Genomic DNA, 24,021 nt, shown 5'->3' with positions numbered 1-24,021 from the left:
CCCCCCTGGAGAAGGGGGCCCCTCGAGGGTGCTTTCCTGGAAACCGCTGACGGTGACAAATGGCCCTCTTGTCTAAAAGGCTCAGATGCCCGTGACAGTGGGCACCCAGGCCATGCCACATTAGTGGGGTCCTGAGAAAAGGAGGCCTCTCGGGCCGCCTCCCCCAGCCTCTATTCACACATGCAGACTCTTTCCACAGTAGAGACGGATCCAGCCAAGGGGCCAAGGAGGTAGCAGGTTGGTTCGCAAGCGGTGGGTTCCCTCCGGGTTCAGAGAAGCCTTTGATTGTGATTAAGCTGGAGGCTGAACTGAACGTGGGGAGGAAGCTAGAATAAGGGTGGAGCTGGGGGGATGCGCCCGAGCTCACAGTGCTCCCCGAAGCTGCCCTCCGTTCTGTTCCCGGCTGGGTTTGCTTGACTCTCTAAAGCCTGTGCGGCTGCGCCTCTATCTCCCTCCTCCCTCCTCCCCCCCTTGTAGGACCCCCGCCAGCTCCTTTCCTGGGCTGCAGTAAGTGCACTCTCCAGAAGGGCTGATGGATGGGATTAAAAAGCTGGAAATTATTAAGGGCAAATCCAGGTTGGGAAGCCTGGTCCCGCCTGTGAAGGGTTTCTCGATTATTGACAAATGCGCAGGATGCTGTGAAGGCCCGAGGAGGGAGGCGCTTAGAACAAAGGGGAGGCGCTCTGCCTGCTGCCAGCGGAGCAGAGTGGACATCCTGCCCATCGGCCTGGCTGGCCAGAGGTGTCACCTCCTCCCTGGGCCCTCCTCCCCCACGCGGGCTCACTGCCCCAAGTTTTGTCCCTGAGCTGTTCGTGCTGCGCATGCCCCATCCCCAACCACCGGGATCTCTGGGTGACATATCACCCACGTCATGGGGTGAACACACACCCCGCCCCCACCGTGTGGCCCCTCTGGTCACCTGGGTGGGCATTCGCTCTGCTCTGTGCCCACCCCGCTCCGGGGGCTCCTGATGCACAGGAATCCAGACCCGTTCACCTTTGCAGCCCAATGCCTCCTGCGCCTGGCACGCCCTGGGGGCTCAGCAGGGCTCCTCTTCAGCCCCCACCCCACCCCACCATCTTCCCTCGCGGTCTCTGCATCCTCCCTGAGGACCGGGGGCTGAGGCTGCCTTAGCCTCCCCCCAGGAGCTCGGTAAGCCTCCAAGGCCGAATCGCTGCCTGTCTCAGTGACATCCTGGGTCCCCAGCAGCTTTATGGCCCCAATCCTGAAGTTGGCACCCGTAAGGAAACCACACGCCCCCCTCACGCCTTAAATACAATCTCCCATAAGGCAGAGTCACCAAAACAGGCCAAAAAATTGTTTCTAAGACCAAAATCTCCAGGAGAGCTTTGGGAAAGCAGAGAACTCACCTGAGGTTTGTATTTGCAGAAGGCATGGCGGCCGCAGGTGGAGAAAAGCTCAAATCTGGAAACGAGGAGCCCACTGGGCCCCTCCTCGTCCCCAAAGGTTCCCAACCCCACATCCCATTTCTCCCCAGAACCTGCCCCGCCACCCACACTGGGCAGATGAACAGCAGGCTGCAGGGCAAAACGCTGATTCTGCAAAGCCGAGGTCAAGGCTCATCTCAGAGGCTGGGAAGGTCCTTCTCGTCCTGGGATTCTCCGAGTAGCTCGCTTCTCCCGCCCAGGTTTCCAACATCAGTTCATCCGTAGGATGCCAAGTGATGGACTCTCAGAGTTGGGAGTTCAACCCCACCTCTTGCACAAAACGCTCCACAGTGTCCTAGGGAAGTGGCCGCAGGCTTCCCCTTGGATGCCTCTGTTGCCTGGAACCTCATCACCACTAACTCACCGTAGGTGATAAGGACCAGGGGAAGCTTTATACTGAGCCAGCCTCTGGCTCCTCACCCTGGACCATCATCTGGAAGCACCTGAAGGATCTAACCCTTGTCTACACGGCCCTCACACATGGATGACCTCGACATAGTCCCTCTTGTCCCCTGACCAAGGCTGTCCATCAGCTCGGACACACTGGCCTGTCCCCATCTGTCTCAAAGTCCAACCTGGCACCAGGACCAGGGCACAGGTGACCAGGGCACAGCTCAGGGGAACCAGAGCCTCCCCTAGCCCTAATGCTATAGGCCATTTCAGTCTCAGAGCCTGGGGACATCTGGGCAACCACGCCATTGTCCTGTAAGTCCTTTGTCACCCTATATTTACAGCCAACTCTCTACATCATTTTCAGATGTCCTGTTGCAAAATCAACTCTTGGCCACGTAGCTGTCCTTCACCAGTTAGGCTGTTCTGTACCTTAGAGCAAGGCTTTAAAATAACCCCTACGGCCCATCTATAAAGATGTTTAAGTATCTTGTGATAAACATACACATGAAACAGGCCACAGTACAGGCAAAATTAGGAAGCTGCCAGTAGGCGAAAGAAAAGCAGAGCTAATTCCTTCAGTTCCTTAAAATATAACGGCAAGCTTTCACACTGAGCTTCCTGGAAGACAATGCAAAAAGGGAAACAGGACAGGTTTCCACTGACAGGTGGAAGGAAGCACAGTGGGCCTTGAATTGAGACCAAATTTTTCCTGGCTGGGATTCACAAAAGAATACGTGTCCCGTATTTTCTCATGTAAGTACGCTTATGTAACAAGACAGGAAAAAGTGAACCTCCATGGGCTTCCTCAGGCTGGCGTGGCTCACGGTCAGGCTTGGAGAGGAGCAGCTGTCCGGCGCTCACACTGGGATGCTGAGGCAGGCCCGCCAGGACCACCTTTCAGCACCTCCAGCTCAGTTCACTGCAGAATCTAGCCCTCAGGGTCCTCTTGGGTCCAGAGTTGATTCCAGCACACTTAATATCATGCGCAGCCTCATGTCACTTGAAATTTCGATCAACAGGTCATCCAAGTTTGCATCAGTGTCCCCGATAATAGGTTGAGCAGAGAGGAAGAAGCCAAGTCAGGAAGCCCTGCTCCGTGGGACGTTGGCCAGAGGATGCTGGCTCTGCGTCCCCATCAGAGTGGCCAGATGGACTACCCAGCAGGGAGGGGCCACCCCGGAGGGACCAGGAGCAGAGGCAGGGGCCCGGGTGCCTGCTCCACACCTGGGAAGGAGCAGAGGCTGACAGGGGCTAGCGGCTCACCCAGGGACCCGGGGAGCCAGGCATGCGCCCTCCAGGCTGAGGCTTCGGGGCCCCTGAAGCTGGGCGCTCCACTCTGGGTTGTCTTCGATCATCGAGGTCCGTCTTTTCCATCCTTGCTTCCTTCCTTCCACTCAGTTTCCTTCCTAGTTGACTTTTCCCTTCAGTTTTTCTGGTCCTCTTTTCTATTTCTTTGTACTGTTTTCACTCTTCGTTGAAAGGCAAGGTCAGCAGGAAGCAGGGGGAGGAGAGCCTGCGCCCTCAGCTCTTCTTCTTTCCAGGTGTCCCCCGGCAGCCCTGCCGCCAGCATGTCCCACCTCCCAGGACCAACTTCCAGAACCCTCAGGGGCGAATCCCTACCAAGAGCAACCCCTTCTAGACCGATGAGGACTTTGCCCCATGATAGCAGTAGGTCCTGCTGGGGCAGAGCTGCTGCCCATCCCCTGGTCCCCTGGCCATGGCCCTTCACTCCTGGCCCTGCTGGTCCTCAGCCGGCCACGCCATGTCCCTGACAAGTTGATGACTGTCCTCTGTCCTCAAGCAGCTTGACCCGCAGCCTCTGACCCTACTGGTGCCCCGCCATCTTCCTCCACGAATCCCCTCCCCTCTGTGACCCCCCTTTCCCTAGACTCTTGGCTTTTTGCTCCTTGGTCCCTTTCTAGGGTCTTTCACCAACTCCCTGAATTCCCCCTAAAGCTGCTCTTCCCTGGGGGTCCCTGAGATCATGACAGAGCCAATGGCTGTGGGACGGACATCATCTGGTGGCCCTCGGTCTCCGGGGAGAGGCCACTTCCTTCCCCCGAACCCCGTCCTGGTCTCCTCGGGCTGCCTAACGAGGGGGAACAGACTTAAATAACAGAAATGTATTTTCTCCCATCCTGAAGCCTAGAAGCGCAAGATCAAAGCATCCACAGGGTTTAATTCCTTTCAGGCCCCCTTCCTGGGCTTCTGGACGGTAGCCTTTGCCCTGTGTCTTCACAGCATCTTCTCTCTGTGGGTGTCTGTGTCTAACCTCCTTTTTTTTTTTTTTTCTTTTCTTTTCTTTTTTTCTAGGGCTGTACCCGCAGCATGTGGAAGTTCCCAGGCTAGGGGTCGAATCAGAGCTACAGCTGCCAGCCTACACCACAACCACAGAAACACCAGATTCGAGCTGCGTCTGTGACCTACACCACAGCTCATGGCAACACTGGATCCTTAATCTACTGAGCGAGGCCAGGGATGGAACCTGAAATCTCATGGGTATTTGCCGGATTCATTGCCCGCTGAGCCACAACAGGAACTCCCTAATCTCCTCTTCTTATCAGGGCACCAGCCAGATTGGATGAGGACCCACCATAAAGACCTCACGGTAACTTAAAGACCTCTTTAAGGACTGCCTCCTAGTACGGTCTGAAGTCCTGGGGTTAGGGCTCCAACGTGTGAATTATGGGGAACACGGCTCAGCCCAGAATGTACCTGATGACTGAGCACCTCCAAGGCCTTCCCCTCCCTCCATCCCTCTGCTCAGCTCTGGTCCTTACAGTATTGCCCCGCAGCGGGAACAAACTCTCCCCCACCCATCTCCCTGCCTCCCAGCCCCCAGGTCTCATCTCCCTAGTCCACCTGCCAAGCAGCCCCCGGTCGCCATGCTGCTCTTCTGTTTAAGAATCTTTGCTGCAACCCTGTTACTTGCAAGAGAAAAAGACTTGCAGCCCCCCACTCTGCCCCAGCTCTCTCTCCCCCACCCTCTGCCCTGCCCGCCCGGCACCCTGAATGGACACGTGAACGGGCTCTCAGGCAGAGGTCAGAAGCTGCTCTCTCCCTCTCGCGGGACCCATGTCTCCTCTCGTCCTTTACTTCTTTACCTGGGAAACCAAATGGCACCTCCTCCCTCTGCTCCTCCAAATTCTCCTTCCTGCCCTCAGCCCAGGCCAACCCTCACTCCATCCTCTGGGCACCCGAGTTCTTGATGCAGACCCGTCTCCAGCACAAAGCCCGAGGGAGGCTCTTTATGTGTCTGTCGCCCACCAACTCCAGCCTTCTCTGTGGTCACTATGCCCAGCACACGGAAGATACCCTTAGGTCCTGGATAAACGAAAGAATTGTTGAGTCAATGAGTGAACCTCCAGCCTGGGGGACCCTCTATCAGGGTAAACACAGAGCCTAGCAGAATGCTTATTTCAGCCTAACTTGTAGGCTCAGAAAATGAATCACTGTCTCTGAATTCTAAGAAATCCGCTATCAAAGCCCCTAACAGGAGATGGACACGTGCTCATTATGAAGCCGGCAGAGGAAGTTAACAAGCAGCATCCTCTGGTCTGAACAGGCCTCAAAGCCCTGGAACATTCTGTGGGGAGGCAGCTCCATCATTCACCCGCTGGCCACAGCATCCACTTGGGAGAATGCTGACCGGTGTGCTCCACCTGGATTTGGCAGGCCCGCGTGATTAGATGGGAAGGGCTCCTGCAGCTCAAGTGAGGAACCAGCGAGGGGAAGCCAGCCTCTGTCTGCTGGACGCAGCCAGCCGGCCGGGGAGAGAACACACGCTCTCATCAGCGGTGAGTCCTGGGTCACAGTCAGGGAGCAGGGACATTTCAGTTCCGTCTCAGAAGCAGGAAAGATTGGAAGAAGAGAGGAATTTTCTGAATAATAAAGAGTTCGCTTGTTGGCGTGGAATCTACTCCTCGACTTCTAGGAAAGAATCTCCGTGCTTCTAAGATGCACATCTTCTCCCTTAGAAAGTGGGATGAAGTCCAAAGCCTGAAGTTGCAAGGGGCTCGCATGTCTGCACGCCAAACCCCATCAGCATCCAGTCCACGCGCCTTCAGCTCTTCTCTGGGTTCAACGCAACCGTCCGCAAGGCTCACCTGTTCTGAAGGTGGACACGAGCCCCTGAAACAGCAGGTAGAGAAGCCGGCTCTTCGGGCCCCATTGTTGTTCCCAGCCCAGGTCACAGCCAGCCTGCATCTCAGCTTCCCAGGTGGGTTTACAGAGCCCAGCCTCAGGGAGATGCCAGCCCAGGATGCCCACACAGCTCCTGCCCAGCGAGCGGCAATGTTCTCGTTGATTCAGTCACTCAACAAACACTTCTTGGGCACCTACTCTGTGCCTGGCACCGTTCCAGGCAATGAGGAGATCCGTGAAAAAGTCAAACCCTGCTCTGTCTCTTTCCAGCTCCCCTTCCCCTGGTGTCCATTAACATGTGGGCTGAACGGCAGAGCCTCTTTCTTCTGCCTCCTTCATTCGCTCCACTTTCATCCCTTCCCCAGACTTGGAGGTGCTTCCAATAACCTATTTCCGGTCTTCTCTCTCCCTTGGGCAGTGAGCTAAACAGCTCAGCGGCACCCCCAAGAAAGATGCCCATGTCCCAATCCCTCTAACCTGTGGGTGTTTCCTGACCTGGCAGAAGGGACTTGGTGGGTGGCATTGTAAATTGATGCAACCTCTGTGGAAAACAGGATGGAGATTCCTCAGAAAACTAAACTTAGAACTCCCATTTGATCCAGCAATCCCATTCCTGGGCATCCATCCAGAGAAAACCACAACTCACAAAGACTCATGTACTCCAATGTTCACTGCAGCACTATTTGCAATAGCCGAGACATGGAAACAACCTAAATGTCCATCGACATAGGAGTGGAGAAAGAAGATGTGGCACGTATACTCAATGGAATATTACTCAGCCATTAAAAGGAATGAAATACCAGCATTTTTAGCAACATGGATGGACCTAGAAATTAACATGCTAAGTGAAGTCAGCCATACAATGAGGCACCAGCATCAAATGCTTTCACTGACATGTGGAATCTGAAAAAAGGATACAATGAACTTCCTTGCAGAACAGATGCTGACTCGCAGACGTTGAAAACCTTATGGTCTCCAGAGGAGACAGTTTGGGGGTTGGGGGGATGTGCTTGGGTTTTGGGATGGGAATCCTGTGAAATTGGATTTTTAGGACCATTATATAACTACAGATGTGATAAATTAATTTGAGTAATAAAAAAATAAAGAAGGGACTCGGTGGAAGTGATTAGAATGGAGAGATGGCTGCTGAGATGGGGAGATCCCCCTGGATTAATCTGGGTGGGCCCTAAACATAATCCCGAATGTTCTTGTAAGAAGAGGACAGAGGGACCTCTGACCACCGAGGGGAGAAGGCAGAGGGGTGACCAGCAGAGGTGGGAGTGCCGGCTTTGAAGGTGGCAGAAGGGGCGACGGCCGAGGAGTACAGGCGGCCTCTAGAAACCGAAAAGACAAAAGCTCTGCTTCTGCCCTAAAAGCCTCCAGAAGGAACCAGTCCTGCCAACACCTTGACTTCAGCCCAGGGAAACAGATTCCCGACTTGTGACTTCCTGGACCGGAAGCGAATCAGTGTGTGTTGTTTTGGTTTCGTCTGGTTTTGTTGGATTTTTTGCTTTTTAGGGCCGCGCCAGTGGCACATGGAGTTTCCTGGGCTAGGAGTCAAATACAAGCTGCAGCTGCAGGCCTACACCACAGCCATAGCAATGTCAGACCCTAACCCACTGAGCAAGGCCAGGGAGCAAACCCACATCCTCATGGATACTAGTTGGGTTCATTACCTGCTGAGCCACAATGGAAACTCCAAGTGTGTGTTCTTTTAACCCCCCAAGTTTGTGGAATTTATTCCTGCAGGTGTCGAAAACTAAGACAAACCTCTGCCCTCAGGTGGGGACTTCGTGGAGCCCTAACACCCAGGCTAAAGGCACAGGGCGGGCCAGCTAGTAGTTGGGCACAGCCGTAATAGGCATCAGTTCCCTCATGGGGCACATACGACAGGAGATGCCTGAGTGGGGTGTGGTGCCGATGCAGGGAATAGAGGGGACAAGAACAGCCCTGCAGCCCGGCCTTGCGCAACCCCTGCCACGAGGCTGCCTGCGTACCACCAGGCTCAGAGCCCTCGCTGTGATCCATCGAAGCCCCCTTAGCCTGAGAGCTCTCCCACGAAGAAAGTTCTTTCTCAGCGTCTAACGGGATTCCTTGGCTAGTACTTCTCCCAAGCAGTTCTGAGAAAGGGGGGTGCACTTGCCTCTCCTGCCTGGAGATGAGCTAATTCGGCATCTTCATCCCCCGTTTGACGGGGGCGTTACAGAGCCTGCAGCTGAACGGCGCCCCTGGACTTGAGGACCACACCTCCCAGATCCCTGGGCTCTCAGGCACGTTCAGACACATCTCTGTGGCGGGGCGGGAGGGGGGGTTCTCATTTTATTTTTTGTGTTAGAGTTGATGTCTAGTGTTGGGCCAATTTCTGCTGTACAGCAGAGCGACCCAGTCATACATGTATCTGCATTCTTTTTCTCATACTATCGTCCATCCCAAGAGACCGGATCGAGTTCCCTGTGCCGCACAGTAGGACCTCATTGCTGACCCTTCTCAGTGGAAGAGGTCGCACATTTTCTTCGCAGCGACGCAACTGATTTTCTTGAAGCCAAGTTAATTTTGCTGATGAAATTCCACCTTTTGAGATAAGATCCAGTTTTCCATCCTGACTATGCAACCAACACATTCGTAGACTTCTTAGCTGTATGTCATCAGAAAAGAATTTCTCGTGTGTGTGTGTGTAAGTAAAAAATTTAATCACATCCCTAGGCCCACGTAGGCCTGCACTGCCAAGGGCTGCTGGACACACCATTCAAACCTCCTGCAGTCAAATGCCTACCACCACCGTCATCTGTCCTCGAAGGCAGCTCCAGCTTCTGGCCAAGAAGGAAGTGGTTAATGCCCCCCTCGCCTGCGTCTCGCTGGATGCAGACAGCAGGCTTCTGGTGTGCACATTCCGTGAGCATTAGGGTACCAGGCGAAACCCTCCCAGACAGATTCCACAGAAGATTCATGGAAGCAAAGAGCATGCTAATCAGGCTGCTGGCCTCCAACAAAGACCAGCGAAGCCTCCCTTATCAGTCCTGGGGACGGCCGCGGGCCGCCCCTTATGCTCACTGGTCCCGCCAGCAGAAAACAGATCCTGGCAATTAGGGGCATGGCATTTCTTAGAGACGAAAAACAGCATCCCCAGAAAGCCAAGCTGGGGAGGACTGGGAGGGAACCGTCAAAAGGTAATTGGGGTGGACAGCCTCTGTGCATGCTCGCCAGCCCCGCAGCAAGGTACATTCCCGAGCCTCGGGTCTGCTCTGTGCTTCCCTCGTACCCTGGTCACAGCGCAGGCGTAAAGAGATGAGGGCAACTTTCTGTGGAGAACAGAGTAGGTTTCCCAAGCCAGCCCTGCCCCAGTCCCCCACGGCTCAGAAATAACCGCTAATACCGGTCTGTGTTTTCTTTTCTAGACTTTTCCAGATCTGAGCCTGTACACATAGGCAAGTGCCTTTGAAATACATATTTGGTGGGTTGGGGTTTTTTGCACATATATGACTCATGCGTCATGCACTGTGCTTTTTCCCGTCAGTAGTATGGGTTGGGTTTCCCATCCGGTCTGCCCATCTAAATTTAGCTTCTTCAAGGCAGCCAAGCCCTCTGCCACAGGGATGCACCTCAGAGCCATCTCACCATCCCTTCCAAGTTGAACGTTTGGGTTGTTTGCAACTTTTTTTTTTTTTGTCTTTTTAGGGCTGCACTCATGGCATATGGAGGTTCCTAGGCTAGGGGTCTAATCGGAGCTGTAGCTGCCAGCCTACACCACAGCCACAGCAATGCCAGATCCAAGCCACATCTGCGACCTACACCACAGTTCACAGCAACGCCGGATCCTTAACCCACTGAGCGAGGCCAGGAATCGAACCTGCATCCTCCTGGTTCCTAGTCAGATTTGTTTCCGCTGCACCATGACAGGAACTCCAATACCCGCCCCCCAATTCTATATGATGAAAGAAACCCTGATAGCAAAGTACGGTGCTTGGAAGTCGGGGCTTTGGGGCGGAAACAGGTCATGAGGGTGAAGCGCCCACAAATGGGATCAGCGCCCTTCTAGGAAGAGGGCAGATGATGGTACAATGAGAAGTCTGCCCTCCGCAACCCAGAAGTGGGTGCTGCCCAGAACCCAACTGTGCTGGCTCCCTGATTTCAGAATTCCAGCCCCCACCTCATGAGAAACCAGTTTCTGCTCTTTGTAAGCCAGCCAGTCTACGGTACTTTGTCACAGCCGCCCGACCTAAGACAACTGATGCCTTGATGAGAACAGAGCCTCACAGAGACACACAAGGAAAGAAGGCCTGTGATGATGGAGGCAGAGATCTACGTGCTGCTTTAAGCCCAGGAATCCCTAGGCTTCCGGCAACCACGGGAAGCTGGAAGAAGGCAGCTAGTCCCAGGAGGGCATCATCCCAGGAGGGCATCTCCCCTGCAGGTTTTAGGGTGGGCAGGGCCCTGCGCCGCCTCGACTGCAGGCTTCCAGGCTCTGGACCTGAGAGGTCATTCATTTTGCTGTGTTCAGCCGGCAGGTTTGTGGAACTTTGTTCTAGCAGCCTGGGAAACAGCGCTGCCATGCGTCCCTCCTTCCTCCTTTCCTTCTTCCCTCCCTCCCCAGCCAGAGGAGTCAGGGAGCCTGGTTACACAATACACCCCCCCCCCACTCTTAGATTGATCCACACGCAGCTCTGCTACTCTCATGAGAGGCAGCCGGACCCAGACGCAGCTGCAGGGTTTGCAGAGCCCAGGGCAGACTGAACAAGCAGGCTCTCTGTCCCAAAGCTTTCTCTCTTCTGCTGTGGTCTCTCTCTTGACCCATCACAGTAGTTTACCTGCTCTTTCTGTCCCCCTCCTTGGGCACAGGAGTATCTGCAGGGTGACTGCCGACCTTCGCAGGTGTCCAACCCCACAACTCAGGGCACCTACCCTGCCGCCCCACCTGCACACCTTCCCAGGCCCTGAATGGGGTTGCGGGGGAGAAGCTGCAGGGCGGCAGGGGGTTCATGCTCCATTGTCCCACCAGACCTTTCTTGCAAAACACGAATTCAAAAAGAAAACAATTAAGGAAGTTCCCACGGTGGCTCAGTGGGTTAAGAACCTGAGTAGGATCCATGAGGATGCGGGTTCAATTCCTGGCCTCACTAACAGGGTTGAGGATCCGGCATTGCCGTGAGCTGTGGTATAGGTCACAGATGAGGCTTGGATCCCATGTGGCTGTCGCTGTGGTGTAGGCTGGTGGCTACAGCTGTGATTCAACCCCTGGCCTGGGAACCTCCATATACTGCGGGTGCAGCCCTAAAAAGAAAAAAGAAAAAAACAAAGATAAAATGATTAAGGATTTCAAGATGGTGACCACAAAGCATGAAACCCCAAGTGCCAGGCCCTTCGGAGCTCAGGCCTGTGACTGGGCGGGTCACACACCCAGGAGGTCAGCCCTCAGCCCTGACTAGACCGAACCAAGGCCACTCAGAAGAGGACAGAAAGGCCTACAAGTCTGTTATGTTCCCAGGCTCAGCAATTTAAAAACCTTACCTCGGAGCTCCCACCGTGGTGCAATGGGATTGGTGGCATCTTGGGAGTGCTGGGACGCAGGTTCAATCCCCAGCTGGGCACAGGGGGTTAAGGATCCGGCACTGCCACAGCTTTGGCTTTAGGTCGAGACTGTGGCTTGGACCTGATCCATGGCCCAAGAGTTCCACGGGCTGTGGGACGACCAGAAATGAAAAAAAATAAAAATAAAAATAAATTTAAAAAAATAAAACTGTATCTCTAACTGGAGTCGTGGAGTTGGGGCCACAGCCATTATGTCCGGTGCTCAGGCTGAGCCAGCAGCTCCGGGGCAGAGCCAGCGTGGACCAGCATCCCAGGCCTCGGGATCCTGTGGCCTCTCTGTTAGGACCACGACACCAGGCAGAGCCTCTGCCTTCAGAGACACAGAAGCGAGGTCCATCAGGCAAGGTGGGCAGCTTCCAACTCTGCTTAAGGGCGGGAGGGACAGCCCGAAGTTTCAGGGCGGTTCTGCAGCTTGGGAAGCAGCCTGGGTCATCCGAGCCAGCTTCTGGGGAGCGGAGAGCAGGGAGCATCCAGGGGTGAGGGCACTGGGATTCAGACCACCCTAGGACCCTGCAGGAGCCGGAGTGTGGGCGCAGCACTGACCCTCCCTTGGGGCAGGGAGGGGATGGCAGAGGCTGCAACTGGGGCTTTTTTCTTCTCTTTTTTTTCTTCCTTTTTGGCCACCCCACAGCACATGGAATTCCCAGACCAGGGATCAGTTCTGAACCACAGCTGCAACCCACTCCGGATCCTTAACCCCCTGTGCCAGGCCAGGAATCAAACCTGCGTCCCAGTGCTCCAGAGACACAGCTGATCCCATTGCTCCACCGTGGGAACTCCAGCTGGAGCTTTTTTCCATCTGTGTAGAAAGTGCCTGGGGGCCTCTGGGGATGCTTTGGGGGGTCAGGATATTTCCGGGGCTCGCAAAGCTTAACTGCCGACTCCCCCGAGCTGCACTAGCCCCTGGCAGGGAGATGACGCAGCAGGGTGTCAGGGGACCTGTCCCTCGGCCTCTGTGGGTGAGACCCTTCAGAGCAGAGACCAATGGCCACCCCCGAACTACCCTTGTAAAGGAAGTAAATGAAAACTTGAAAAAAATTTAAAAATAAAATTTATGTGTGACTGGTGGAAACGGCACAAATAAAAAGCAATTTGGGTAAAAAAGAAAAGAAAAGAAAATGTGAGCTTCCATAAATAAAGCTCAATCATTTGTTGCTTTTCACAGCAAATTGCTCACCTCTTCTCCTCCAGGCGTCCTGTTTCCTCAGCGCTCCCGTCTTGAGACCCCTGTGCCATGAGCAGGTGCTGCTGCTGATGGAAGTATGACACCTGCCCTGAGGATAAGGAGGTCCGGGACAGAAAGAGGACCATGGCGTGAGGTCATCACAGCCAGACACACGGTTATGAACCAACACGCTTCACCAGGTAACAGCCAGCTTGTCCGGTCCCCAGTCCCCACCCCACGTTGATGCAATGGAGACCTCAGGCTACTTTAGCTCTGGTTTCCTGCAGCCAAAGTGACCAATAATCTACCCCTTCAAGGCCAACTCCAGCCCTAAGTGGCTCCTGTGATCACTGCGCTAAACGGATTTTGAGCCAAGCCTTCCAGAGGGGGCTAGTGGGGAAGTGAACCCAGGTGGATAAGCCACGTCGGCCACTGACACCAACAGTGAAAGTGATACCCCACGTTCCTTCCTGACTTGCAGCTGCCTCTGCTCCCCTGGCTTTGTCTTCCCAGCTTGACCCAAGTGAATGGACTGCTTCTTCAGAGCTCCTGTATCTGAGCATCGCAGTGATGGTGCTGGCTTCCCAGGGTGGCCTCCAGCCCTCCCAGCTCACCACGGGCTTTCAGTGTGGCCTGGCCCCGGGCACAGCGCAAGCCAGGTTGTTAGCCAAATACACCTGGACCTAATTGGCTGGCTCAGCCCGTCCATCACCAAGGAGCAGGCTAGAAGATCGGAGCTGATGAATCATTGTTATCGAAGCTAAAAATTGTTTGTTATATAACTTCAAGCAATCGCGCTGTAATTCCACTGAGCTTCCATCAAGAGACTGAAGCATTTGCAGGGACGGCTGTCGCGGGGCTCAGAGGTATGACTAAGCTTCCACGTTCTCGCCACTTGCCTTTGCACCAAGTCCAGCACCAAAGGCTCACTCTCAACTTGGCATTGTGTTAGTAAAACTCCTGTGGAGCCAAACCGCAGGAGGATTTCTGTACGGAAAACCCTGACATGCACCCCGAGACTGAGGCACCCACTCCCGGGGGGCACATTTTGCACAGGCTGGTTTCCCCAGCCTCTTCCCAGTGAGGGGCAGCTGCCCCCACCCCTCTCTGCCCAGAGCCTGGCTTTCCTCCTGGTCTCATTACCATCAAGACTGTCATACCAGGGACTTTGCTTACCACGTGCTGTCACAGCTGCTAGCAGCCTTTCTCACGGTGGCCTGAAGAAAGCCCCGGACCTCATCTCCCTAAACCTGCCTCTTTAAGATCGTCGGGGGTTGGTGGCTTCTACTCGTGAACCTTTGGGCTATGCTTTGTTCGTAAGGACGTGGAATCTGGCCCCAGGCACTAATTTCTAACATAAGCGTATATAGCAGACAGACAACTCTCAAATTCCCCAACAGCCCAGGACATGCCCTCCTCTCCCCTTTCCTAAATTAAGCCATCGTGGTGCAGGCGTTGGCTCCCCATTCCTTTGTGATATTGCAGGTATTAGCATGTAAAGCACGTGGCCGTTTGCCTGACTGTGGCCAAGTGCTCTCTGGTCTCAACCGCCATCGGCCCGTCACCAACCATCACCCCAGCTCACATCAGGTCCAAAGAAAACCCAACCCACTGTACCACAGATAGAAGAAGGCCTTGCACTTAAGTAAACCTGAGCTCCAATGGCCACAGCATCGCCCCAGGCATGTCAATGACCGAGCACAAGGAGGCAGTCTTGCAAGGTGGCCTTGAACGCAGGAGAGACCAGGGCTGACAAGCCCTCATCACGTTGCGGGAACCCAGTGAGTCAGGGCTGTTGTCTTGGGGGACCCCCTGCCGCAAAGGAACTGTGCCTTCTCACTTGTCTCAAAAAGTCTAGCTCCGTAGCTCAGGAACATTGGCCTCTCCATCCACATGCAGGGCTTATCTCTTGTTTAGTGATATTTCGGAAAGGGCTGTCATCTAAAAACTTGGTTTAGTTTGAGAATTTCTCCCTACACAAATGGGGAGCATGCTCATTTAATTATTCATCATTTCCCTTATTTCTCCATTTCTTCCTACTACAAATCCAAAGTCGATTATAATATACACAATTACCTGATGGCTCAAAAAATACCAAGCCAAAATGTATTAAGTAAGTACATCAGGTGAGCTAAGGAAGTGGCTGGGATGGGTTAAAACTTGCCTCTGAGGAGTTCCCGTCGTGGCGCAGTGGTTAGCGAATCCGACTAGGAACCATGAGGTTGCGGGTTCCATCCCTGCCCTTGCTCAGTGGGTTAACGATCCGGTGTTGCCGTGAGCTGTGGTGTAGGTTGCAGACGCGGCTCGGATCCAGCGTTGCTGTGGCTCTGGTGTAGGCTGATGGCTACAGCTCCGATTGGACCCCTGGCCTGGGAACCTCCATATGCCGCGGGAGCGGCCCAAAGAAATAACAAAAAGACAAAAAAAAAAAAAAAAAAAAAAAAAAACTTGCCTCTGAGGTCTTGCATTGAAAGAGGGCAGTTTGAGGAGTTCCCGCTGTGGTGCAGTGGGTTAAGAATCTGACTATAGCGGCTCGGATTGCTCCAGAGGGGCAGGTTCGATCCCTGGCCTGACGCAGTGGGTTTAAGGATCCAACGTTGCCGAAGCTGCAGCATAGGTCACGGCTGTGGCTCAGACTCAGTCCACAGGAAGGGCCGTGAAAGGGCAGGGGGTGGCAGTTTGGGCTCATGGACTCGGCCCCCTCCACCCTTAGACATTTCCATTGACTTGGCTTTTAAAACAAAAGAGAAATTCTGTGGCTGAGCTGGAAAATAATGCTGGTGTCCCCATAGGTGACACATAACCAGGACCTCTCCTAGCTATGTGCTGGTAGGACATGGACCCGGCCTGTCTTGCAGGAGTGACAAAGTCACACTTGAAAGAGGGTGGGGTCAGAATACGGTGCTACATGTATCTTTGGAAAATGCAAAATGCCACGGCACTGTTGACTGTTTCACCATCGCCTACGTTGTTATTTCAACTAAATGAGCTGATCCAAATAACTGATGTGGAGATGTCACCTTTTATATTTCATCCAAATAAAATCAGTGAGGGGTCACCAGGTGATTCTTCGCGGTAAAATGCAAGCAGAGGGGTAGCCCTCTTGATCAGTGAAGGTGAAAAAGGCCAAGCATAGATGGCGATTATTCTGGGGCTTAGACACAAGTGGGTCAATGGATTTGGCACCGTGTTCCCTGGCAGTGCCCGGGTTCCCTGGCAGAGATGGGAAACAAGGAAGCCTCCATCTCCTGATCTCCACCTCAAGCAGAGCAGCCTGGATTTTTCCATATTTGTCTGTTTCATTTTTCCTCGAAGCTTTACATGTCCAAAAAATGTTGCGGCAGCATTGAGCTAATGCAATAGCTTTGTTTACGGATAAGCAAACTGAGGCTGGCCCTCCCTGGCACCTGCCTAGAGTTACCTGGCCACCTGAAAACCTAGCCTGGCCCAGGACCCAGACTCACACCCTTACCTGGAATTCTTACGAAGTCATTCAGCAGCTGCCGCAAGTGTGAACCTGCCTGCAACTCTGTAGCCCCTGTCGGTCAGAGCCTCCTAGGCGAGGCCTGGACCATGACTCCGAGTGACTGGGTGGTTTTATTATATCACCAAATATAAAACTGTGTCTAACACAAGGCAGGGCGACCTGACATTTTTCTCATAGGACTTGATGAAAAATGAAGATAGGACGGTGTTTGAGATTATTCCAGAAAGCAAAATGCAAAACAAACCAGCCTGGGGCTGGAGCGTAAGCCCTCAGGGTATGTTAGACTCTCAGAGGGCTTTCATTTAGGCTGGAAGATTGGCTCAATAATGTCAAGAATTGAAAATGTCACTGACATCTATTACTGAATCCTATGGGGGTTTTCTAATGGTTAAAACTTGGGGGGTTCTACCTCCTGTTCAGTGTGCGCTGATGTCAGGACACGTACCACGAGAGGCCAGTGAGCCCGAGGAGTGTCCGGGACAGGCTCGCAGCCCTGGTGTTTCGGATCTTGCATCTGGAATTCATTAGGTGGTAATATTATTAAGCTTCTAGTCAAATAGAAAAAAAAAATTCATTGGAGATGGAAGGTATTTGAATGTCAGTGACCAGGCCCTGTCTCCAGAGACAAGGTTTTCTTGAAAGAAATGTTATTGCAGCAGCCAGTTAGTTTCCCAGTGATTCCGCCCTATTTCCACATCGCTGGGAAATGCAGCGATTTTTCACGTGGGCACCCACTTGACCTCTCGGCCACAAGTCCTGTCTCCTTCATCATCACCAGCCCTGGAGGTAAACGGGGCACCTCTCAGCAAGTGGGACAAGTCGTGACCTTGGCTGAAGTCGCCTGGCCAAGAAGCATCAGAGTTGCATCCAGAAAGCTCCCCTGGGGCTCCTGGCCCAGGGCCCCATCCTGGGAGCCCCACTCTGCACCCCCGAGCCCCCAAAGGCCTCTGCCGTGGACTGAACTGTGGCCTCATTAGAAGAAGAAGAGACGCCAGAGATGGTCTCTCTCTCCCTTCTCCCCACGTACGCAAAAGAAAGGCCACGTGAGGACACAGAGAAGGCCATCAGGGCATTCGGGGCCTGTCCTAAGACAGAGAGCAAAGGAGGTGTCCAGGCTGAGGGCCCAGGCAGGGGCCAGGCCATGGGGGTACCAGAGGCCTCTGATCAAGGGGCAAAGCCATTGAAGGGAGACCCAGTGGGAGAGAAGGAAGGGTGAGCTGCAGGCCTGGGTTACACGGGACAGGGTGCCACGCCTGGCCAGCCCTGCCAGTCCAGGGCAATCCCAGAAGGGACCCAGAGTCAAGGGCCCTGCTGGCCCTGGACAGTCAGGCCCAGTAAAGGGGCCCCTGCCCTCCCCACCCTGACCCTTCTCTCAGCCAGTGTCAGGAGGGACCCGGGTGTAGCCTCTCAACTCCCCAGGGACACCACCGGAGCCAATGATGAAGCTGAGGACCAGGCCAGTCGTCAGGGCAAAGCAGATTCATGTGTCCACGAAACGTCTGCTGAGCCCTGACCACACGCGAGGACCGCAGTGCCCGCTGGAGACCAGAGGGGGACGGGCTCAAGCACAGGATGGAGTCTCCTAGGGGACCAGGGATCCCAGGGAGGTGCCAGCCAACCGCTGAACGGAACCGCGGGCGCCTCTGCAGAGAGCGAGAGAAAGCACACAGCAGGCTCTGCTGAGGTGCTGCAGAAGCAGCGAAAAAGAAGTTCAAGGAGTTCTTGTCGTGGCTCAGCGGAAACGAACCTGACTAGTAATCATGAAGAAGCCGGTTCGATCCCTGGCCTCGTTCAGTGGGTTAAGGATCTGGCGTTGCCGTGAGCTGTGGTGTAGGTTGCAGACATGGCTCTGATCCCATGTGGCTGTGGCTGTGGTGTAGGCCAGTTGCTGCAGCTCCGGTTTGACCCCCAGCCTGGGAACCTCCATATGCTGTGGGTGCGGCCCTAAAAAGACAAAAGAAAGAGAAAGAAAAGGGGGTTTGAACTTGTTGCTCAAGTGAAGATGCGTCTCTGGGGATTTGAGAGCAGGTGGGAAAGGCCCGGCTTTTCAGAAAGGTCACGTGGGGATGTTTCGGAGAAGGGAAAGGCTGGGGGATGGAGCAGGTGGGAAAGCGGGTACAGTAGTCTGGACGGGGAGCCTCTGGTCAGCAGTGAAGACGGCGGAGACACAGAAGGAGCTGGTGGTGGACCAGGTGAGCAGGATGAGGGGGGCTTCCAGACCCCCAGGTCTCTGGCTTGAACGACTGGCATGGCACAGGCGTCAATAAGGTGGGCAGGTGGGTGGGCACGTGGGGACGGTGGCGAAAAGCAGAGCAGCGTGGCCAGGCTGCTGGCTTGAGCTCCCGAGACGTCACCATAAAGCTGTCCAGGGGAGGGTGGGACACAAATCTGGGTCTCAGAGGAGAGGTCTGGGCTGGACACATGGGGACAGGAGTCGACTGACCCATAGACAGCATTTGGGGCCAACATACATATGGTCACCTGTTATAGGTGAACTGTGCCCTCCTCATCCAGATTCGCGTGTTGAAACCCTAACCTCAGAATGAACCACATTTGCAAGGAGGGCATTTTATTTTATTTTATTTTATTATTTTATTTTATTGTTTTATTTTATTTTATTTTATTTTATTTTATTTTATTTTATTTTATTTTATTTTATTTTATTTTATTTTATTTTGCTTTTTTTATGGATGAACCTGTGGCATATGGAAGTTCCCAGGCTAGGAGTCGAATCAGAGCTGCAGCTGCCAGCCTATGCCACAGCCACAGCCACAACAACACTAGATCTGAGCAGTGTCTGCAACCTACACCACAGTTCATGGCAATGCCAGATCCTTAACACACGGAGCGAGGCCAGGGATCAAATCCGCATTCTCAAGGATACTAGTCAGGTTGGTAACCCACTGAGCCACAACGGGAACTCCCTGGAAGGAGGGCATTTAAAGAGGTGTGTAGGTTAAGATGCAGCAGTTAGAGAGGGCCTCCTCCAATCTGAGTGGTGTCCTGCTAAGAACTGGGACACACAGGGGCCCATCGGGGTGCACGCACAGAGGAAAGAGCACGTGCAGACACAGGCGGAAGAGGCCCACCTGCAAGTCGAGGAGAAATGTCTCAGCAGCCGGAGCCCCGCCAGCTCCATGATCTTGGACTTTCAGCCCCCAGAACTGTGAGAAAACAAAGTTCTGTGGGCAAGTCCCGCCTGTGGCACCTGGTCGTGGCAGCCTGAGCAGAGGGCCACCAAGGAATCCTGCAGGAAACCCAGAGACTATATAGTGAGGTGGAGGGGACCAGCAGTGCAAAGCAAGGCAGTGGAGAAGGACCAAACGGGGGCAGGGGGGGAGGGCAGAAGTCGTCCCCCAAGGAATCACCAGGTCGAGGAGACACTTCCTGGCGAGGCAGTGTCTGGGGAGGCCATTCACGAGCAAAAAGCAAGGGCACGCTGGGGACAAGGCCAGGCCGGATGAGCTGGATGGAGCCAGTGGGAGGGCTGACGGTGGACACAGCAGGAGCAAACAGCCCTTCCAGAGGCTCGGGGTGATGGGCAGGGATGAGGGGACAGCACAGTGATGGAGACCAAGCCTCCAGGGAAGAGTTTTCAATTCTGGTCTCTTTCGTTCTTGGGGAGGAGCGTGCGTATGGTGAGAAACTCAAGACGGCTTTTGTGGACGCGGGGAAGCAGCACGTGGCTGGCCTAGAATGCAGCCCACGAGATCTACCCGACCACGTGCAGCACCCTCAGCCCGGACCGTGGAGGGAATTGTACAGAGAGGGCTGTGGGCAGCATGAAGCAGTGAAAAGAGATGCTGAGACCTCCAAGGACAGTCACCAAACATCCAGAGCTGAACGGAAGAGAGAGAAGCGGCCATGCCCACGTCAGACTTGCCTAGTGGGCGCGTCAAAGGACCTGGAGCTTCCGGAACAGCAGCAGCATCTTGGGAGGGTCGGAGTCAGGACCAGATGCCCTCTCAGCTCTCCTCTCCTCCTGGAGGCCCTGCAGACAAAGCAACCAAGGATGGAGGGCAAGAATGCACGGCGAAGGGGCCAGGCTGAAGGATCTGTGCCCCCAGGTACAGGGCAGAGCCGATCATGGATTTGGGGGACGTTGGGGTGAATTCTATCCTCCTAAAAAGGATACATTGAAGCCCCAATCCCCCGAACCTCGAAATGTGACCTGATTTATAAACAAGGCCGTTGCAGATGTATTGAGTGACGATGAGGTCTCACGGGCACAGGTGGGCCCGACGCCAGCATCACTGGTTTCACATAAACAGACAGCTGTGTGAAGAAGACACACAGGGAGAACACCTGGAAAGACAGAGGATGAGAGCAGGGCATCGGCAAGCCCAGGAACGCCAAGGGTGGCCACCAAGAACTGGCACGAGGAGAAAGGCAGGGGACAGATCCCCCCCGGGGCCTCGGGAAGCGGGGCCCCACTGGCATCTTGGTCTCAGACTCCCAGCCTCCAGAACTTTGAGACACTATGTTCTTGTGGTTTAAAGTCCCGGTTGGTAGAACTTTGTTACAGCAGCCCCAGGAAATTAATCCACGGGGATAAAGCGGCTAAAGGGCAGATTCAGGAAACAGCCATGAACCAAGTCCCTGGTGGGTCTGGAGAGTCAGGAGCAAGAGGGAAGAGGTAAGCCTCCCTGGGAAGAAAGTGGAGGGGGCGGGTGTGCCTGTGGGTGCTGGGGGTGCCATGTGGGTGCTGGGGAGGAAGTTCAGGAGGTACCCTCCCTCCCCTGCTTTCTCCGGGGTGTCATGGCTTCAGGGTCTTCCTGCTGGGAGGAAGGGTGGGGCTGGAGTAGGAGCTGAGCTGGGAGAGCTGGGCACGTGTCCCTGCAAAGGACAGGAAAGTTTCTAAAGAAGGACGAGGTCACCAGGTGCCTGGGGGACCCCAGGCGTCCCCTTGACTTCACAGTCTTGCGATTTTTCTCCAGCGGTAACTAGCCTGGTACAGGGCTGGGTATGGGCTCTTGGTATCAATTCTGGGTGGGGTCTTTTTTTTTTTTTTTTTCCTTTTTAGGGCTGCACCTGTGGCATATAGAAGTTCCCAGGCTAGGGATCCAACTGGAGCTGCAGCTGCCGGCCCGCACCACAGCCACAGCCACACCAGATCTGAGCCACATCTGCAACCTATGCCACAGCTTGTAGCGACACCAGATCTTTAACCCACAGAGTGGGGCCAGGGACCGAACCCACTTCCTCACGGAGACCATGTCAGGTCCTTAACTCCCTGATCCCGCGGTGGGGTTTTGCAGGGTGGACACTGCAGAGTGGTCCTGCCGAGGAGATTTTCTGCAATGAAGGAAATGTCCCATAAATCTGCATTGTCTTCAGGGAGGGCCACCAGCCATGCCTGGCTACTGACGCTTTAAACAAGACTGCTGCAGCTGACAAACTAGACTCGTTTTATTTTCATTAATTCAGATGGAGAGCACAGGTGGCTCTTGGCTGCCATATTGGAGCTGGCGTGAACTAGTGATGGGAGAGCCGGGGGCCGGGGTGGGGGGACGCGGTGCAGAGAAAAGGCCAGTGTGAGCCAAGAACACACTCAAGGAGCTGGGCCCCCAAAGCCAGAGGCCAGGCTGGAGGCTCATCTGGACAAAGGAACAGCCTGAACTCATTAGATTCTCTCTTAACCAAATCAAGTCCTCAAGGGGAAGTTGGCCACTAGCCCAGCAGGTGGTGGGTAGTTCTTAGGAGTGAACGTTAGGTTGCGGAGTAGATCTTGGAAAGGACAGTGGTTCCCCGACACGGTACCTCCTTCCTCAGTGGGCCGAGGTCACTGTACCCTCCAAGCACCTTGTGCTCCTATTCTGTGCGAGTAGCTTTCGGCAACGTTTTAGAGCTTTTCCCAGATGTGTCCTGTGTGAGAAGTTACAGACCTGCTGTTTTTATGGTGTTTTATTGTATCACTGGATCCTTCTCCCAACATGCTAAAGAAATCCCTTGAGACGGCTAAGATGCCTGTTGATTAATTAAACTCAGTAACAAGCCATTTGCCCTCTCCTGGGCCTTGTTAAGCCACAGATATTCCATAAAGGAGCCCCCCAAGGAATTGCAGTGTCTGGAGAAAAATATTTAATGGCCTTGGCCTCATCCACGAAATTTCTCGCTGGTTTCCTTGATGACAAAATGCATTGTGGGAAACGCAGCCCTTTCCCTCCCCGCCCGTGTTTGCCCCCCAAAAAGTCTTGAGATCCTTAGACAGAGAAGCTGTGGTCCCCTGAGGATTCTGGGACTGCAAGCTGGGATGTGGGCTCCGGGCAGAGGGGGGTTCTACCTGACCTCCGAACCCTCCATTCTGCCCTCTTGGGCCCGTCATGTCCTCCTGAGCAGCGCTGACCCAGGGCAACGCAAAAATATCTTACGAGTTCCTGCTGTGGTGCAATGGGATCAGCGGCATCTCTGGAGCACTGGGACCCAGGTTCAATCCCCCATCCCAGCACAGTGGGTTAAGGACCCCGCGCTGCTGCAGCTGTGGCTTAAGTCACAGCTTCGGCTCCGATCTGATCCCTGGCCTGGGAGCTCCAAATGCCTCTTGGGGTGGCCAAAAAAGAAACAAATTAAATGGACCTCTCTTCTCAGAGTTCCGTAATATTTCTACCATGGTGTCTGCTCAGATGTGAGAAAAAGCAAAGAATTGCGAACAGTCGCACCAAAGAATTCTAAGTATATAAGACAAATAAATGCTGGAAAATCTGTGCTCGGGCCAGCCATGGAGAACGGCACATCCTGAGACCTGTCAGAGCCACTGAGACGCGGTGCTTCTAGGAGAGTCGGGCACTCAGCTGCAGGGCCTGGGCTCCGCGGCTCACACCCGTGGGGTGGGGGATGCTCTGCTTTCCAGATGCTGACGGCTATTGGCCTTCATAAATCTCTGTGGATAAGGAAGCCAGGCCTCTGCCATGTGTTTCCGAATGATAAAATTCAAAGGATTAATGACAGCTTGGCTTACACAGTATTTTTCCTGGATTGATTTTTTTAAAAAAAATGCTAACCTTTTGTTTAAGCTGGTTATGGGCTCTGCAAGAGACCCCAGGCCACACAATCCCACGCCCTCTCCACCGCAGCCCGGGCAGCCGTGGCATCGAGGCAGGGGAGCCCCTTGTGCTCTGCAAATTTTTCAGACGTGGTCCCTTAGCGCTCCAGTTCCCTCCCATTTATCCAAATCTAATTGACAAAAAAAGAAAAAAGTCACTCAGAGAACACGTATGAAATACTGTCATTTCAGAAGTGAGAGTGTAATGGTTATGATGTCATTTGAGGATTTGGAAAAACAACATTTTTTCAACATCTATGAAGTTGGCCTTCCCTCTTGAAGTGTGGGTGTTATCTCAGTAAAATGAGTAACCCCAGGCGGTGTTTCTGGAGGGGAACAGGCTGGTCAGCCCGCACACAGGTGACTGAAACAGCAATATTTCTCTCTCCCCAAATAGTCCATGAGGTTTCTCTTACTAAAGCAACATCCAATGCTCGCCTGTGGCTCCTGCTGGCAAAAATCAATTCTCGCAGCAGCCTGGGGAGCAGGTTTCGTAACTGATGGAGTCATTCTGTGCAGTGTTTGGTGGCACAGCTAACGTCCTTCATGAGCTGGGAAGCCAGACAAGTTTGGTCCTCAGTAGGAAAAAGAAACCTTTTAAAATAATATTTCAGGAGTTGCCGTCGTGGCGCAGTGGTTAACGAATCCGACTGGGAACCATGAGGTTGTGGGGTCCATCCCTGCCCTTGCTCAGTGGGTTAATGATCCGGCGTTGCCGTGAGCTGTGGTGTAGGTTGCAGACGCGGCTCGGATCCTG

The 24,021-nt window shown here is 53.9% G+C and overlaps 1 long non-coding RNA gene across 1 annotated transcript in view; it reads right to left on the bottom strand.

The window, feature by feature from the left end:
• The window catches only part of LOC106506421 (uncharacterized), a 67,241-nt gene extending 55,003 nt beyond the window's left edge, over nucleotides 1–12,238 (bottom strand). The window contains exon 1 of the long non-coding RNA XR_014829454.1: nucleotides 11,490–12,238. This is a non-coding gene — a long non-coding RNA (uncharacterized LOC106506421). The remainder of the gene's footprint in view (nucleotides 1–11,489) is intronic.
• Between the last annotated feature and the right edge of the window lie 11,783 nt (nucleotides 12,239–24,021).

Source organism: Sus scrofa, chromosome 15, assembly GCF_054392235.1.
Source record: "Sus scrofa isolate SSC_HxYL_T2T_F1_AM1 chromosome 15, Sscrofa_HxYL_maternal_Yorkshire_Landrace_v2.0, whole genome shotgun sequence".
Classification (NCBI taxonomy): Eukaryota; Metazoa; Chordata; class Mammalia; order Artiodactyla; family Suidae; genus Sus; species Sus scrofa.
The sequence above is the reverse complement of the archived record's forward strand: the minus strand, read 5'-3'. Positions and strand labels throughout refer to the sequence as shown.